The sequence below is a fragment of the Clarias gariepinus genome, chromosome 20, assembly GCF_024256425.1.
Source record: "Clarias gariepinus isolate MV-2021 ecotype Netherlands chromosome 20, CGAR_prim_01v2, whole genome shotgun sequence".
Taxonomy (NCBI): domain Eukaryota; kingdom Metazoa; phylum Chordata; class Actinopteri; order Siluriformes; family Clariidae; genus Clarias; species Clarias gariepinus.
The window spans coordinates 20,357,566-20,376,423 of NC_071119.1; the positions used below are offsets into that span (position 1 = coordinate 20,357,566).

At 41.3% G+C, this 18,858-nt stretch overlaps 1 protein-coding gene across 10 annotated transcripts in view; it reads left to right on the forward strand.

Moving 5' to 3' along the window:
- The first annotated feature begins 1,418 nt into the window (after nucleotides 1-1,418).
- LOC128508646 (receptor-type tyrosine-protein phosphatase delta) overlaps nucleotides 1,419-18,858 on the forward strand; it is a 387,353-nt gene continuing 369,913 nt past the window's right edge. For all 10 annotated transcript variants that reach the window (XM_053480054.1, XM_053480055.1, XM_053480056.1 and 7 more), the window contains exons 1-2: nucleotides 1,419-1,544; nucleotides 1,674-1,709. The gene's annotated coding sequence lies outside the window, so the exon portion shown is untranslated. The remainder of the gene's footprint in view (nucleotides 1,545-1,673; nucleotides 1,710-18,858) is intronic.

Sequence of the window (18,858 nt, forward strand, 5' to 3'; positions counted from 1 at the left end):
AAGAAAAACAGGGAGAAAGATAAATAAATAAATAAATAAAGAGAGAGAGAGAAGGGGTAAGAAAGAAATAGAGACCCCAGAAAGACATGGAGAGAGAAACAGAGAAAGAGAGACAAGACAGAAAATGACAGGTACAATGAGAAAGACAGGGATAGAGAGAGAGAGAGTGTGAGAGTAGTGAGGGACAGAGGGAGAATGACAAAGAAGCGACAGACAGAGAAAAAGACAGGAAGAAAGACAGATAGAGAGGTGAGGAAAAGAGAGAAGAGGAGAGAGATAAAACAGAGAGAGAGAGAGAGAGAAAGGGGTGAGAAAAAGACAGACAAGTGACAGACACAGAGAAAAAGATAGGGAAAGAGAGAAAGTGTGAAAGAAAAAGCGGATAGACAGAGAGAGATGAACAGAGAAAGAGAGACAATACAGAGAAGTGACAGACAGAAAGTAAGTAAGAGAGATAAACAGAAAGAAAGACAAGACATAAAAGCGACAGAGAGAGATAAACAGATGAAGAGACAAGGCATAAAAGCGACAGACAGAAAGTAAGACAGAGAGAGACATAGACAAAGAAAGAGAGACAAGTCAGAGAAGCGACAGATAGAAGGTAAGACAGAGAGACAGATGAACAGGGAGGTAGAGGGGTGAGAAAAGAGACAGGGAGAGAAAGAGAGAGCATGAGAGAGGTGACAGACAGAGAGAAAGACAGGGAAGGGATGAGAGAGAGAGACACAGCAAGATGTGAGAGATACAGAGAGAGAAAGAGGGAGATGGAAAGAAATAAAGAGGAGAAACAGGCAGAGAGGAATAGAGAAAGAGAAAAAGAAAGTCACACACACACACACACACACACACAGACTCCGGCCATCAAGCGGCTCGTTACTGGAAATGCAGGTGCGCGCGCGGTAGAGGAGTGAAAGCCTCTGAAAAAAAAAGAGAAAAGAAAAACACATAGCTTCCACCCTCCCACCCCCTCTGTGTGTGCGCGCGAGTGTGTGTGCGCGTGAGTGTGTGTGTGCGACGCTCGCTCACTCGCACGGCAGCGCGCAGAGTTCTCGCGCTCTCCAACGGTCACCCGGCTGCGTAACGCGCCCAGTGTCCTCGCGCACTTCTTTCTTTTTTATTGTTTTTTTTTTAAATATATATATTTACATTTAAACATCAAACACAACAAGAAGAACAAAAGAGACCGATCTCTCTGATCTGATCATTTACTTTTTCATCTCCGGTCGTTTCGAGATTACAGAGAGAGAGAGAGAGAGAGAGAGAGCAGGTATCCACCGGGACTGTCCGTTTCGTTCCTCTTCTCCTCGCCGTAACATCATCACCGCGGCACTTTCTTGCTTTCTTTTTCTTTTTTTTATCCTCTATCTTTTTTTTCTTTTTTTTCTTCTTCCATCCTGTCTGATGTTGTGTCCTTTCTCCAGGCTCCAGCTCGGGTTTGGAGCTCAGTGTTTGGACTAACCGTGGCTGTTTCTGGCTAAGAGAAAAGAAAGATAAACCTCCTCTGGATTTTCTATCGGATTTCTTTCTGCGTCCTGAGCGCTTGGGTAAGTGACAGAAGGAGTTTAGCTACCAGGCTCATCCTGAATTGAAGTTAATACTATATCTGGGTCAGGTCAGATACACACCTTGCTCATATACTGTATTATGTTTGTGTGTGTGTGGTTAAATTCCAGTTCCCAAGGCTTTGCAGGCTTCTATCAGGATATATAGTAAGTAAATGGTTTATTTCTTTGTATATCAATGTGTTTCCAAACATGGCTTGCTCCAGATGTGCTTTCGGAATATCTGGGAAAACCGGGAATCTTGTGGGTTGAAGGAATACACAAGTGACCTTTGCACTTCTTCTCAGTGGAGAGCTTTCAGACCTGCGCCCTGTGATGCTCCTGATATTATAAGTTAGACCAGACCAGACTTGGTGTGTGTGTGTGTGTGTGTGTGTGCATGTTTTGTGTGTGTGAGAAAAAGAAAGAGAGACAGAGATGAAAGCAAGAGAATGTACATTGCTCAATAGTATGAATACTTAAGACCTTAAACTTGCCCACACACATACACACATACACAGCATATGCATATACAAATGACTGTTGTCATCTTCCCGAGTGGATATCCCTCATGGCTCGGTGTTGAGTCCTTAACAGATGACGTTATACACAAATACAGCAATATCGAGGTTCTTTTATAAGTTACTACTCGAAATGCTGAAAGTCGCCGTGTCCTAAAAGACAGAACAGTGCACGAGCTTTGGAGGAGATGAAGATTTGGAAATCTGTCCTCAGGGAGGCACGGCATGCATATCAGCTCCTGTGTGTGTGTGTGTGTGTGTGTGTGGAGGCTGATTATGTGAAGCTGAGCTCTTCACACACTGGAATAGTTTTGAACAAGTACATTTGGTATATCAGTCGATTTTTTGCAGAGATACAAAGACACATGACGTGATTCGTTCTGGAAATTGTGGAGATGTTTATTTATTTTTCATATATTTGTTTATTTACACTTGAAACAGGCCTTAATTGCATTAAACAATAATAAACAAAATGAAAGAATGATTTAATAGCATGTAGTTTTTGATCAAAGGCAGGTCAGGTCAGTGGCGCAACATCGATCCTAATATTGTAATTTTAATCATTTTTTCATTATTTTTTGAATCAATTAATCCTAATATATTCTTTCGATCTCATTCTTTTGATCCAAAACGAATCATTAAAAGACAACGAAGGTACAGTCGCTGCTACATTTGATGACTTTAAAACCAAGAAAATTCCTAGCTTGTTAATTATTAGTCCAAAAACTCTTTATTAAAAAAAAAAAAATTAATTTAATTATTAATGATGTCATTGCTGTAATGCTGACAGTTCTGTGTATCATGAACAAAAGAGTTGCTTGCTTGAGCCAAGTTAAAAAACAAAAAAGGACGTGCACGATTAATTACCGATCGATTAGCGACATTTCTCAGTAGTCAAATTATTTATAATAATAATTAAGGAAATTGAACTTGTTTAAACGTTTATGTACGTGTTGCACAGACTGTACAGTAGATGACGTGATGCTGCTGCTCGAGCATGTGTAACGTCGCCGCGACAAACATACAGCTGGAGTCAAAATTGCGAAAGAAGAAATAGTAACAAGAATTGAAAACAAATTGTGATTTAAAATAAAAAATATATATATTATATATATTTTTTACTTCTTCATTCATTCGATGATGACACTGAACTGTAACTATAGTAGTGGGAGAAACCTAGCTAGAAACAATGTGGGGAGCCACCAATACTGGATGGAAGTCATATGAAGATTTAGTCCAGTCCAACACACACACACACACACACACACATAAAAAGCCACAGCAGACATCTTTCTTTAAAAGCCTGATCTTTCTCTATTTGATGGAAGTGCACAGCAGAGGGAGGAAAAGAGACAGGAAAGACGGCGAGAAGTTTCCCACGAGACACTGCTCTGTTTGCAGGAAGAAACGCTTTCTCAAATGTGTCTGTCACAAAGAGCGCAGTGTGTATGTGTGTGTGCACGCCAATATATGTATGTGTGTGTGTTACTGTTTGTGCTGTCCCCCCCACCACAGGCTTTATAAAAAGCTGAACTAATTCTCACTTTGATGCATCTCATACTTTTTTTTCGGGCAAGTGCTGGAGTGGTCTGTCCATCCTTTTGATTAAACTCCCCAAGGCCACAGTGTGTGTGTGTGTGTGTGTGTGTGTGCATAAGAGCATAAACGTGGCCAGCACAGTGTGTGTGTGTACCCGTGATAGCAGTTCTTCTTCCTGGAGGTGGTTTAATAAACAGCGACATTTCCCCACAAATTGTAAGTCTGCAGGAATTCACGCTTATGAAGGCTTCAAGAGAGAGAGAGAGAAAGATTGTCTGTGTGTGTGTATATATATAAGTGCTGGTGCATGTGCAGTATTAGCCATTCCAGGCTTTTAGGAAGAACCGATCGCAATCAACCAAGCAACGGACAACTCGCGCGAGGAAATCACACAAATCAGCACGCTCCAGTCGCCCTTTAAAGTTGCATTTCCTCGTTCCTTAATTATCCATCTCATATCCCAAGTACAGTCTGGCGCCTTCACAACCACATCATTATACTCTCTCTCTCTCTCTCTCTCTTAAGTGCTACAGCTATACTGGCAGAACTGGGTCAGGAAAAGCGACGGTCCCGGACTTCCTTAAGCGAGGGGTTTCGTGCTGCGATTATATTTAAAGAAAGCCTCTCGTTTCAGGACCTCATCATGGGACAGCGCACGACCTTGAAGTCGCACAACCTGATGTAGCTACAGTAGGCAGCTTAAAGAGTGTGTTTGATATAGGATTGCGTCGATTACGCCATGGCGATAGAAGAAAGTGTCGTTTGTCCTCTTCCATCCCCGTGAGTGCCGAAGCACCATCATGACGTCAGCTGGTTCGAGACAAAGAAGGTGGCGTAACCGAGTTCCCTCCTACACCAAAGAAGCTTTGTTTTTTTTTCCTCTTTTTTTTTTTTTTTTTTTTTACATTCGTGTCACTCGCTATAATAATGATGAGGTAATTAAAGCACGCACATCCACTCCCTCACCATTTGTTTTTCTTCTTTTTTTTTTCTCTTCCCTTTTCTCAACTACATCAGACTTTTCATTTCGCAGGCTGTTTATAGCCTCCACCATATGGCGTTTTGTTTACTGCGATCCTAGACGCTATCCATTAAAACACCGGCGCATACACACGCGCGCACATATACTCGGCATGTTAAGAATGAGAACGCACTGACTTGTACACCTGTTCCAGATGCTTTCGGATTTTTTGTCATCTTAAACGAAATGCCGTTCCCCTTTATCTTTTCCCCCCTCTGTCTTTCTCGATGGCTTTCTCTCCATGTCCTGCTTCGCAGACATAAAAAGCGTCTGCTTTATTTACCTGCTTTCTTTCTTTGCATTTTTTTTCTGCTGATCTAGCCCAGGAGCAGTTCTTCACGAAAGGTAGAGGGAGAGATACTGTAGATACAGTAGAAAGGGAGAGAGGAAATTGCTGTTAGTGAAATAGCAGCCTTGTGTATTACCTCTCCCAGCGCTGAGTCAGTTTGACCCCTCAGAGCTCCCGTACTACACTTCAGCTCAGTGTTTTTTTTTCTTTTTTAAATTAGAAGACGTTAAGTTTATTAGCAGGAATGGTTATGTAAATAAGTACCCCAGGACAAAGGGGCTTACTGATTGGATCTCGGCTGAGATTAGCAGGTTTCAAGAGAACAATTAGGCGACATTTTTTTTAGTGAGACTAAATATACTTGTTGGTAAATCATTCATTTGTGCAGAAAACCGGCGACGTCGTGAGCATATTTATTGACATACTTGAGTGTATGCTACATGTACTACCAAAGGATACCAGTAGGGGGAAGACCAGAGAATCTGATCAGACAGTTTTGCTTGAAGTAAAAAACATGGCGACTCTCGAAGGAGTTTAGTTTCCATGGAAACGTTTAAAATATTACTTATCTCGCTGCAACTGGTTTGACACTATGCAGCGGTAAAGTCACATCATACAGGTAGGGATACATTCAGGCATTTGATATTCACTCTTATCTAGAGTGACTTATATTTCTATCTCATTATATATCTAAGCAGTTAAGGGCCTTGCTCAAGGGCCCAACAAGGGGAACTTGGTGGTCGTGGGGTTTAAACCTTGGACCTTCCGAACCGTAGACCAATTCCTAAACCACTCAGTTACTCCAGGCCCAGCAATTGCAGACCTGGTCGCAAAACTTCCCCTCAAAAGAGGTGGCTCAAACGGATTCTGGGTTACTGATCGGAAGATTGAGGGTTCAAGCCGCAGCACCGCTAAGGTGCCACGATTGAGCCCTTGAGCAAGGCCCCTTAAACCTATCTGCTCCAGCGGGCGCTGTATCCTGGCTAACTCTGAGCTCTGACTTCAGCTTCCTACCTGGGATATGTGTGGAAAAAAACTTACTGTGCTGTAAGGTCCATGGGACAAATAATTGAATCCTGATCCTTTTGGTGTGACTACACTGCCCCTAGTGTTGCATTGTAGCATTGCATCTTGCGATAGTATGGCCATGGATAGTACTGTATGCGTGGTTAAAAGCAAGCAAGTTTCCACCCTAAAAGGATAGGGAGCTGTTGGTGGTTAAACGTCTTAACTCGTAATTTCAAGATTCAAGTCCCGTCCTGTTCACCGATCAGAGGAAGAATTAAGGATGCGTCACTCTAGCTAGCTAGTTTGTTTCTATGCGAATGACGAATGAACCTGTAGGCATCTACTGTATGTTTAATTCCTACTTTGCAGCTTGAAAGCAAAGAGAATTTCGTGTCCGATTTCACTTAGAACCAAAGACAAGCTAAAACAAATGAATCGGGAAATCTCTACGCGGATGCAATTGGTTTTCCCTCTAAAGAATCAGCACGCTCATTGGGAAACCCAGCCACGCCCCATCTGACAGCGCCGATCATTTCCTATCCCCCTTTCTCCCTCTCTCTTTCTCTCTCTCTCTCTCTAATATATCCAGCATTAATTTTTATTAAGTGCTTAAGTGAGTGGATCAACGTACCAAAGGTGACATCAGCACCATTATGCATTATCTTGACATTATTTAGTGGCCGCGGCGGTGGACGCGGTCTTGTCTCCTACAGCACGTGCATGTGTGGGGATGCGGTTGTATGTCCGTGCGATTTATAAATCGATAAATTCTCAATCGCCGAAGAGCGATGGAGGCGGAGAGCGGTTCAAACTGGTCAGCACTATGTAGGGGAAGTCAATTAGACTTAGCAAACTTGTCTAATGAAAGTAAACTGAGTTTCCATCCGGTTGCTGTGAAATTTTTATGTGATGGAGTTTGAGTTGTAAAAGCTTTGTTATTTTAAGGTTTTTTTTTTTAATGCTGAACAAATGTTCAATTACAGAGCAGGAAGTCAACCATAGCAGGAAGTCGACCATACCACTGAAAACCATACCGATGATCAGTACATTTTTAGCACCATGTCCAAGCAGGCATCCCCGATTTTGTTATCTATGCCTTCCTCCTCTTTGCTCTGTCTCATTCTCTGTCTCTGACTGGCGGCTGAAAAAAGGAGAGAGAGATGGAGCGAGGTTCGTGTTCCTACCGGGTGCCTTCGGTCCGGCGACAAGAACAAGAGAAATCAATTAAAGGGCAGGATGCCATTGCACACAGGACAACAGTGGCTCTCACTCTCCGAGAGCGAAACGAAGAGAGAGAGAGAGAGAGAGAGAGAAAGGGATGAGGAGATTGAGAGCAGCTTGGCTTAGCAGTGAGATGCACCATCTGTTGTACTGGTCTCACAGAGAGAGATATAGGTAGAGTGAGAGCGAGAGAGTGAGAACATGGTCAAAGTGGTGAGGCATTAAAGAGGAAGCGAGGGAAGAAAGAGCAAGATCTCTTTACTTACCTTTCTCCAACTGATATCACTAATTTAACCCCGCAGCCATCTCTCTTTCTCTCTCTCTCTCTCTCTCTCTCTCTCTCGTTCTCTCTCTCTCTCAGACTGGTCAGGTTTCTGTCACTGATGATGAGATCTGAGACTAGGGCAGGGTTATACGATTGCACAATGGTAATATTGTGATGAGTTATATGGATATAATGATGTTTTATAAAAATAAAATAGATTTTTGTAATAATTACAATAGCTGGAAGAATGTAACACATTTTCAACATGTTTCCTTTGATATTTTTCAGTGTTAAATACATTTTCACCTTTTTAAATCATTGATATAATATAAAATATAAATAAAAAAATATAATAAAAGTCATCACTGATGTTAAATTGTTAAAAAATAATAATTTAATATATATATATATATATATATATATATATATATATATATAACAATTTAACGTTAATTTAATGATTATTATTTTTTACAGATAATAATTATACACACTTTAAGAAAAGAAAAAGCTTATATCATATTAAATATATAATTTTTTATTTTATTATATTAAAAACCTATATTAAATATTTTAATACCACATTTATTGCTATACGTTATATATCGAAATATATGATAATATCATGATGATATAATTAATACTATATTTATATAATATACACCATACTATTTTTCTTTTCCTGAATTTTTTTGGCTGACTCGGTATATATACATATCAGTGAACAACAGCAGGAAAAAATGAGACAGTAACAAAAATGATGAAATTAAATCGCTTAACAGAAAGAATTAGGTCGTTCAGGTCAAACTGGGACTCGATGATGTCATTTTTAGTGAATAAAGTCGTAAAACTTCAGAAGACTTCAAGCACAGTGCGGCAAAGGGACGCAAAACATTTGAGCGGTGAAAAAGTTTTTAAAAAGTTTGAAAAAGTTAACAACTCATCATCAACTTGCGGAAGAGACATGTCTGTCTGTTAGAACAGTGGAGACAATCATTCACCAGCACCACTTGCATGTTCGAGGAGCTGATCTCACTCCAAGTCATTTCCACAAGTTTGGGCTGTTAAAGGAGTTCCTGGGAGGCCGGCGTTTCAGACACGAAGCATGCAGTCCCATCGTGGTCCGGCTGTATTAAAAAAAACTTTAATGATGTGTTCTGTTATAAGCAAAAGTCCCGGTTTGACTTGAATTTTTGTCTCCCCAACAAACCGAAACGTCATTTTAAGAATTATGATGTAATATTTTTGCCACTTCTTAACATCTTAAAACCATTTTTCATTCCATATAAAGTTTCACGTCATATACTGTACAGTGTAATATTTGCTTTAAACCGTTTCAAGATCGCGAAAATGTCGAATTTAGGTTGCACTTTTATATGATGGTGCAGGTCAGAACTGTAAGCTGATGCACTCGCTCAGTCTGGTATACCAGCGCATCCTTCACGAGCTGTGATGTAATGTATGAATGACCTGAGATGCTTTTAGGATCATCTTGTTATCGGAGCTTGTTCGCAAAACTCCAACAATGGAGTTAACATCTCGTGTATGTCTACAGTATATCACAGACGTACAGTATGACAAATTATTATTTTTTGTTTATAATAAACCTATGCAAGCTTTTGTAGATAATGGATTGCATCATTATTTTTAACTAACGAACATTGAAGCAGTCTTGGTTTTTGTTTTTTCTAATGAGCAAAAAAGAACAGTATTCGCGAGCTGGTTTTCTTTCTCGCCCCAGCAGGCCGACAGCAGTCGTGTGCATCAGCGCGTGTGTGTGTATGTGTTGTGTAGCTGTGTGTTTGTACGTGTGGGGGAAGAAGAGCAAACGCCATCTGGCGTGATGGAGGAGAGAACAGATAATCTCAGCTGTGATTAGTAACAAAGCTGTAATTAATGTCATAGGAAGCAGACCAGGTAACAACATTAGGGGGAATTAGCTCTTATTACAAATGCCTACATGCAGGAAGGTGTACATGGACACACACACACACACACACACACAGAAGTTCAAGACATTATCTCTTGAGGGTTGTCAGGTTTTGACACTCTGTGTGTCTGTGTGTGTGTGTGTGTGTGTGTGTGTGTGTGTTGCCCGTCCACAGCCAGCATGCCATGTCTTGGTCAGTTCACAGTCAGGTCTTTCAAACCTGTCTTCTTTTCCACCACACACACACACACACACACACACTCATAAAAATTATTATATTGATGTGCAATTGACGTTAAAGGATCATAACTGATGATATACCAAGCTCAAATCATAATAGTTATAGTGTGTGAGTGTGTATCAAGTGGTTTGAAGTGTGTGTGTGTGTGTCGTCTCTTTCCTGTCTCCTATCCTGCATTCACCAAGGCAGAGTTGAGGCCCATTAGCCAGAACTAGCCCTGACAGAAAAGGATCAGAGAGGTGCAAATGAAATTTGCTTAGAGAGCTTTCAAGCAAAGAGCCGTTTAAAACACACACACCGTCACACACGTGCGTGCGCGCACACACACGCACACCTCCAGGCGTCTGAATGGCTGCGTACGCCGAGGAATGAACTCACGCTCTGTCCACAGCGGAAAAAGGAGGCAGTGGGAGGGTGGGGAGGTGTGTGTGTGTGTGTGTGTGTGGGGGGGGGGGGGGGGGTGTTAGGAGATGCTGAACGTAGGGATGAGAGACGGATAGCGAGGGCGAGGAGGTGCGAGTGTGTTAATGCAGGCTGCTAGGATAATCCTGTTATCCAGTCTGATGCTTATCAAATCAGCCCCGAAGATCGGTGTCTTCTTTCTTCCTATCTAACCCCTACCTGTTCTTCTTCTTCTTCTTTCTTCGCCAGACTTCCTTATGATACAGCATGAGTGTTAGTGAGGACGACTACTACTGTACGCTCCACAATGAAAGGGATGTTCTTTTTTAGATGCTTTTCTGCTCAGCACGGTTGTAAAGAGGCGATGTTTTTTGTTTGCCGCACCACTTTTATCTTTCTCAACTCTCGGATCGGTTAACGAGTCCCAGTTTTGAATAAGGTGACATAACGCAATAACTGTTTCATGGCTGCTGCGCTACATAGCCAACGAGTCACTGTTCGAGTCAACTATTTGATATCTGATATACACTTTATCCCATTTATCCATCCATCTATCTAGAAACCTCTGTAGGTTTTCAACTAGTTCCCAACTAGAGACAAATATGCATGAAAGTGTTTTATTTAAAGTGACTTATGTGCAACGAGCAAGGAAATGAAATAGAAATGTGTAAATGTGCATGAATGTACAGGTGTGCAGTGTCCTTAAGTGTCCATGAATGTCCAGAATAAGTGCAAAGAGACAAATGTCCGTTGTATTTATTCAAATTTTTTTCCAATTATTCCAATTTCTGTACAACCATGATAGGACATCCGGTCAACATTCACACACTAATTCACACACTACAGGCAGTTTGGGAGTCTGCATGTTTTAGGACTGTGGGAGGAAACCCAACAAGCACTGGGAGAACATGCAAACTCTATGCACACAGACCGGACATGGGAATCTACCCAAATAAGGATGGGTTCCGTGTTGAGTCTGGTTCCTCTCAAGGTTTCTTCCTACTACCATCTCAGGGAGTTTTTCCTTGCCACCATCGGCGTCATCCTCAGCTTGCTTATCAAGGACAGTCTTATTTTGATTCATACATAAAAAACTTAAATAATTCTTTTGATCATGTAAAGCTGCTTTGTTAAAACAATTGTTAAAAGCGCTATACAAATAAAATTGAATTGAATTGAAACGAACCTGGAGGTGCCAACCACTAAGCCATATACCCTTTATGGACAAACGTCTTTGGCCAAACCTCTTAATTATAGGCCCCTCATCCCCAGTGAAGGGTAACCTTAATGCTTAATTGCTTCAGCATACTGTACCAAGACATCTTGGACAATGTCATTTTTCAAACTTTGCGCCAACAGTTTGTTGAAGTCCCTTTTCTATTCCAACATGACTGTGTCCCAGTGCACAAAGCAAGGCCTAAAAAGACATGGTTTGAGTAGTTTGGCTCAGCTGATGAGTTCTCTGACCTCAACCCCATTGGGCACCTTTGGGATGTACTGGAACGGGGATCGTGAGCCAGGGCGTCTCGTCCAACATCAATGACTGACCTTATAAATGCTCTACAGAATAAATGGGTATGGATTCCTACAGGAACACTCCAAGAGCTTGTGGATAGCCTTCTAAAAAGGGGGACGAGCTCCATATTGAAATATATGCATTTGGATGCATCTACAGTATATATATATATATACTGTATATACATGCGTATTGAGTCCCTGACCATGAAAAATGAAACTCTTGGATTCTGAATCTTCGCCGCCTTATTATTATTTGCTTACTTATTATTCATAGTCCAGCTGAATCGGTTTTAGTCCTCTACGAGCAGAGAGAGAGAGCTAATTAAAGGCACAGTGTGATTTTTTTTTCCTGTTTTTTTTTTTTTTTGTAAACAGCACATGATAAATCACTACGCCTTTATTATTTGGGGGAGGTTGTGTGTTTAATTTTGCGGCTGTATGTAGGATTATAAGACTGGCTTATTGGGTGCAAAACACTGCAAAGATTTTCGTAGATCTGAGAAACAATGTTTGTTGAGAGAGAGAGAGAGAGAGTTAATTAATGTTGAATGATGTATGGGTATCAGTTGGTGAGCGCGTGTGAGTACGCTGTTGTATAGTGTGTGTGTGTGTGTGTGTGTGTGTGTGTTGTAGAGGTTCAGTATCCAAACTGGTTTTTAAATGGATTACAGCAGTGTATCATTGCCATTACACACACACACACACACACACACTGCTTGGATAGCTCTGAAATGAATCGCATTTCATGCCTACCGAGGCAGTTTTCCTCTCCTCTTCCAACTCCTGCAGTCTCTCTTTCTCTCTCTTTTTCTCTCTCTTTCATTTTGTTTAATTCTTTCCAATTTTTTTTGTTCCTGGATTAAGACTGTATTTTGTTTTTCCGTGAAATGTCACAATACAGTACATGCAGCCTCGTACAGCAAAAACAACAGGCCAATTACATGCAAATGTCATCCCTTGTCTGGAATAGATAAAAATGTACATTATAGTAAGAGCTGGAGAAATATCATTTAACATTTCAGATTTTTATAAAAATAAAATTATTTTATTATCCTAAAGCAACGATATGAGACTTCACAAAATGGTACTGACACAATATTATATATTAATATATCACAATGACAACAAATCAACCCACGTCAGACATGGACGTATATTATAAAATTTGATGATTATTGTCTGATTTGTCTCAAATAGCTGTACAGCAGAACCTCAGCATATAAATTTAATTGGCTTCAGAGGAGAAATTTCATAATTCGAAACACATTTTCTTATAGGAAATAATATAAATGCTGATAATCCGTTTCAGCCACCCAAAATATTCCCAATTTCCAACACTATAATCCTATTGTTTGCATAGTAAAACAATCAAAACATTAAAAAAGTCATGTAAATAACGTAAAATAAATAGACACTGAACCTCACTTATTTATGGTTCCTCTTGACACCTTTAAAAACGGAACTGAAAGCGGCTCAGTTTTTTTTTCTTGAGGACCCATGGTGCTAGGGCTTCACTAAATCTTGCACAAAATGCAAAAGAAGCTCCTCTGTCGCAGTTCCAAATGGCTCTCGGACATTAGCGCAACTTTGCCAGCGCTTAATTCGGTCTAGTAATAGGTCGTTCATGAACGATTCTTTTTAAACAAGTCTTTAACATGACTTTAACATGATGAACGACTAGTCTCGGAGAGTGATCCGTTCATTTTCTACTGGGCGCGCATGCGCAAAGCATTGCAAAACCTTCATCGGTTATGTACAGGAAATGTACAAAAATGAGCGGTTCATCTCATGAGTCTCCTAGTCCGAATCGTTCGGTCTATTGTCGTATGACTCCCATAGACGCTATGCAGTGCATTAGACAGGAAACAGAATTAAGCGGATCTTCTTATTAGTCTTCTAGTCATGTCATGTCACTATTGTTCTATTGCACTGTGAGCGTCACGTGACAAAAGAACGAATGATTAGGACCAGAAGATATGAGAGGTGAGCTGCTCATTTAGTTTATCATAATATGTCTCAAGCTGCATTGTAATATTTTTACTACAGGAACCAAAATTTGGATGTTCTGGGGCTCTGTTTATTAAAAATGTAACATTTTATTGATCAAAAGAATGAAATTAATCAAATGGAGGTTGAAGGTTTTGCAAAGATTCTTTCCGTCTGATGAATGAGATTTAAAGAACTGAGTCACTGAAATGATTCCAACTTCCCATTATTAATTCTTTCGATCATATGCAGGAAATTGTTTCGTATGCCGAGGCAAATTCCTTGCAAAATTTTAAAGGCAAAACTCCGTCAGGTGGAGCGTTTGCATGCCACTGTTTCTTACACTGTTTAATTATAGGACTATAAATGTTAAAGTATGTAATAAGCACTAAAACGCTTGCGTTGTCTATGGTATCTTCTGTTTCACACTCCAGTCCAGTAGGTGGCAGTATTGTACCGACCATGCACAAAGTTAAAAGAAGATGAAGCGATAATCTTGCGCTATTAAATGCGGCTTGTATTTTCTGCAAAAGCTGCGCTGTGGTTTAAAATTTTTTTATCAATTTAACGTTTACTCAATACCCGTAGGCTTTATCCCGTATTTAGGGTTACGGGGGCATGGAAACTATCCCAGGGCGCGAGGTGGGGTACACCAATCCATCATAAGGCGCACACCCATTCACACGCAACAGGAAATGTGGGAGCGCTAATCGGCTTAACCTTCACGTCTACAGACACACATACTCAGGGGTGGGAATCGAACCCTTAACTCTGGAGGAGCAGGGCGACAGTGCTAACCAATAAGCCACCATGTTGCTATTTAACATTTAAAGTTTAAATAAGTGTAAATCGATTCAGAACTAAAAAAACAACCAGTGCACTACGCGTCGTCATTTTGTCCCCCAAGGTCGCGCAGGTCAAATGCTAGCAACTCTGCTGCTTACGGCTTGCATGTACAAAGTAAATTATAAATGCAAGAGATCATGATATTCCTAATCAGTACACATGGTCATTGAGAAGTCGTTCACATGTTGCACTCAATACATCAGAGCTGTCTCTCTCTGTCTTACAACCGCCTTAGCTTTGGGACTGGATTCGGCGCACAAGGTCACATGACCTTGCAAGCTATGCTGACTAACACTGCATTCACACATCATGTGTCCTGATGCTGGCTTCTGAGAACCTTCATACATAGTCACACTATCCGAAATCCTCCCACTCGCTCACTCTCTCATACTACCCGTCTACTCTTTTTTTTTTCCGTCCCCTTCTGTCCTCCTGCTCTTTTCTCCTTTCTCAGCACTATTTTTTTCCCCTGCTCCGTGATTATTTGGCTTTATTTTTTTTTCTTCCTCCTTCCATATTAAACCTGCTCTAAAACTCTCCAAGCAGTGCTAATCACACGCTAATATAGTGCTCATAACATGCTAACATCAAACAGCTCCTGGATATCATTAGTAGTTTTAAAAGACGCAGCTCATACACACACACACACACACACATACAGTATGGACATGGAGAGGACATTAATCTCACTGTAGGATCAGCAGAACTGAAGCGGAGTCTCTGGAGAGGTCATTAAGAAGGATGGACGCAAAAAAAACTGAACAGGGTGACCCTATGATGTTACTTTCTTTTTCTTTCTTTCTTTTTTTTGATGTATATAAACACACAAACACACAGACCCTTAAGTTAATTGGGCGTCTGCTTAGAAGGTCAGGTTTTTTTCCTGAGTCAAACAAGCTGTCAATCAGACATCAGGGCCTCTAATAAGTCAGGAGTGATGTCGTTAAGTATGCACGGGTGCTTTCGTGGAGGTGTGAACGAGCAGACGTTAATTATATGGATTATTCATCTGCGAAAAATTAAAGATCCTGTATATGATCAAAATGATGATCTTTTGTTTTAAGGAATTATCATTCCACTTGGGTGCCGTGCTGTAGAAGTTGAGCTTTAAAGCCAGCTTTTTTTACCCTCTCGGGGGCCACGTTTCAATGACATTACTCCACCCATGACCTCACTCGAACTACTCAGGCGTCCACCATCGGGACAACCCTGTTGTTTGAAAGTTACAATGACTTTGATAAAATGACATAGAGAAGAAAGAAGGTTGAATGAACAAGCCAAAACAGAACGTTTCAAATACGAAATAATATTACTTATTCAGAACAAACATACCACGTGGGCAGGTGTGACAGTGCTGCTTCCCCATTGGCCAGATGCTGGTAGGCGGGAGTTACAATGCTGCATCCTCATTGGCCAGCTTTTTTTTTTCCTGGATAAAAAAAAATCATTAATCAACTGTCAGTTCTGACTATGCAAACTGATTGGAAGACTGGACGAGAGCCTTTCAACAAGTGGTTGGTAACAGCGCTGGAACATTTAACTATATCCATCTAGGAACCTCCATAGTCCAATGGTGACCAACGGTAGAACCTCTGCACTACAAGCGATTTGGAAAGCGCCAATTAGTCTATAGACTATGGGAGGAAACCGAAAAAGTCAACTTTACAAAACTCAACGCATACAGACCCAAGGGCGGGAATCAAACCCGGACCCTGGAGGTGCAGAGTGACAAGGCTAACTACTAAGCCACGATGTCGCCATACTGTATGTGAATAGATATCACTTTGCGTCCCAGGTATTTGCTTCTACATCGCTCGAATCACCTTAGAACCACCTGTGTTCTTTAATTTTACGACTACAAACCTAACTAGTTCCTAACACAAGGCTAAATCCCAAATGGCTTTCCATCCCTTGGTGTGTGGGTTAATGGATTATACACCGTAGTGCACTAGCTTTCTGTTTAACACTAAATGGGGTTTAACCCCGAAACCTAGAAGTTAATGGTGCTGAAATTCTACAGCAGAAAAAGTGGAAATTACATACAAATACTGTGCATACAGGACTGTCCACCACCTCGATGTTGTATTCCCCTCACCTTTTGGCTACATAGTACCGGTAAGAATTTAAACCTATTGTTACCCCTGTTAATGACAGTCGCCAGCTCTGCCAGTCACGGTTAGTTAGTTCCGCCAGTCAGATATCTGTTGGTTGAGCGAAATATCTGTTTAAATAAAGAAACAATTCATAGTCTGTTGATAATAATTGGTGTTTGTGGAACTGTTTTATAAAAGCAATATCACACTTGAGGTTGTGACGTCGTGCGGGATATCAGTACGGCTGTGATATCTTGGTGCCCTGATATTGCTGATCGTCTCATATTGCTTAATTATGGAAAATTTCTTACATTAATTTAGTCAACGTTATTCTGACTTCATTTCATCAAAGTAATCATAACTTTCCTAAAAAAAAAAATAAAAAAAACCCCACATGGTCCCAACATCTATACCGTTGCCAAATTAACCTCATCACAACTCTTCGACAACCTAAAATTCCCGCCGGAATTAATTTCCTGTGACTCTCATAAGCGTCCCCCCAGGCTGTCTCTTTTTGATTAGTCTCTCTTTTAGTCTCATCCTCTCTCTCTTTCTCTCTCTCTCTCTCTCTGGCTCCGACGCATGTACTACGCATGTAAGGGGTTTAAACCGTCTCCTCATCCCGTCTCCGGTTCCTGCTCGGCGAGAGGCCGAAGCTGGTCCAGATCCAGTCGCAGCCGGAGCGAGAGTAAAGTGTGTTTGGTAATGCAAGCTGGCAGCACACTTTAAGTCCAATTATTACAGCTAATGGAGCTTTTAGCCGCGGACGCCGGCTATCTCATCGCTTCGAGTCAGATCGGAGAGGGCGACATTCTTCACTCGGCCTTAGCGGGAGGACAGCGGGGTTAAACGGGAAGTTTAACAAGATCAGGACTTAGGATCGCGACAAGGCATTACAACAATTCGATTTGACTCACAGCTCCCGAATTTATTTATTAAATGATTTTATTAAGCTCGAGCGGGGTGGGGATCGTGAGAACACTGCTGTGTAGGGACGCCATCCGCAGGCCTTTCAATATGATAACAGGTACATCATATTGATGAGCTCGCATGTCTAACCAAGCCACCTGCTTTCATTAACCATAAACCATAAAACTTACTTACTTACATCAGCATCTCTCTCTCTTTCTCTCTCTCTCTATTTCTCTCTCTCTGTGTCTCTCTCTCTTTTTTCACTGAGATGGAAGAAAGTGCTTCCATTAGGTTTTACTGGAAGTGTGTATAAACCACAGCCGGTTGTTTCCCCAATAAGTGTCTAATGTAAGCACACACATTAAGACTTTATTTACTGTCCTTTCTTCTATCTCTCTCTCTCTCTCTCTCTCTCTCTCACACACACACACACTCACACACACTCTCTCTCGCTCTATGTTACATGTTCCTCAGCACGACACACACATACACACCTATTCAGGTCTTCAGATCATCATCACCTTCATTCTTACATCACTACCCCTTATTGCATGTATACTGTATGTGTGTGTTTGTGTGTGATAGAGAGAGAGATACTGTAGAGAGTTTGCATGTCAGGTTATTACTCGAACAAATAAATCACGAATAGCAAAACAAGCAAACGGGAAACAAGTTAGAGCGAAATGATTAAAACAGAGCCTGTGATGTGTCACGTCCCTGTACCTCTGCCAACGAGGTACACACACATACACACACACACGCACATGTGCGCACGCATGCTCACGCTGGCAGCAGATCATTCTGATTAGCACCGCGTCTGCACTGAAATCGTTCCCACCTGTGATGTTATTCCGGACCATTTCTCCTGCCTGGACTTTCTCTTGTGAAGGAGAAGAAGGAAAAACATATTAAAACAGATTTTCAGTGACAACCAGAACTTAAAGTGTACTCATTAGTGCTGCTTTAGAAAGAGAAAGAAAAAAAAAACGACTTACTGATTACTGTGCAAGAAGACAACATTGTGTGTGAGAGCGGCTAGACAGCTTCATGTCGCCGTCTGGAGATCAGTCACTGACTGAGTCATCGTAGTGGTTAGCACTGTTGCCTTGCACCACCAGGTCCTGGGTTCGATTCCCGCCTGTCTTTGTGTGCATGGAGTTTGCATGTTCTCCCCGTGCTTGGTGAGTTTCCTCCGGGTACTCCGGTTTCCTCCCTCCTGGCTAACTGGCGTTCCCAAATTGCCTGTAGTGTGCTCTGGGATGGATTGGCACCCTCTCCAGGGTGTACCCTGTCTTGTGCCCAAAGTCTCTTGGGATATGCTCCAGGCCCACCGCGACCCTAAATACAGCATAAAGTGGTATAGATGATAAGTGTTCATGTCAAACCGGAACTTTTGATTTTACACTAGCACTCAAGGTAGTAAAATTTTCTTAGTGCCCCTGAGCCATGATCGGACTGCTTGTCTGGTTCACGTCTGAAACGCCGGCCCCCCAGGAACTCCTTTGACATTTGGGGCAAAAGTATT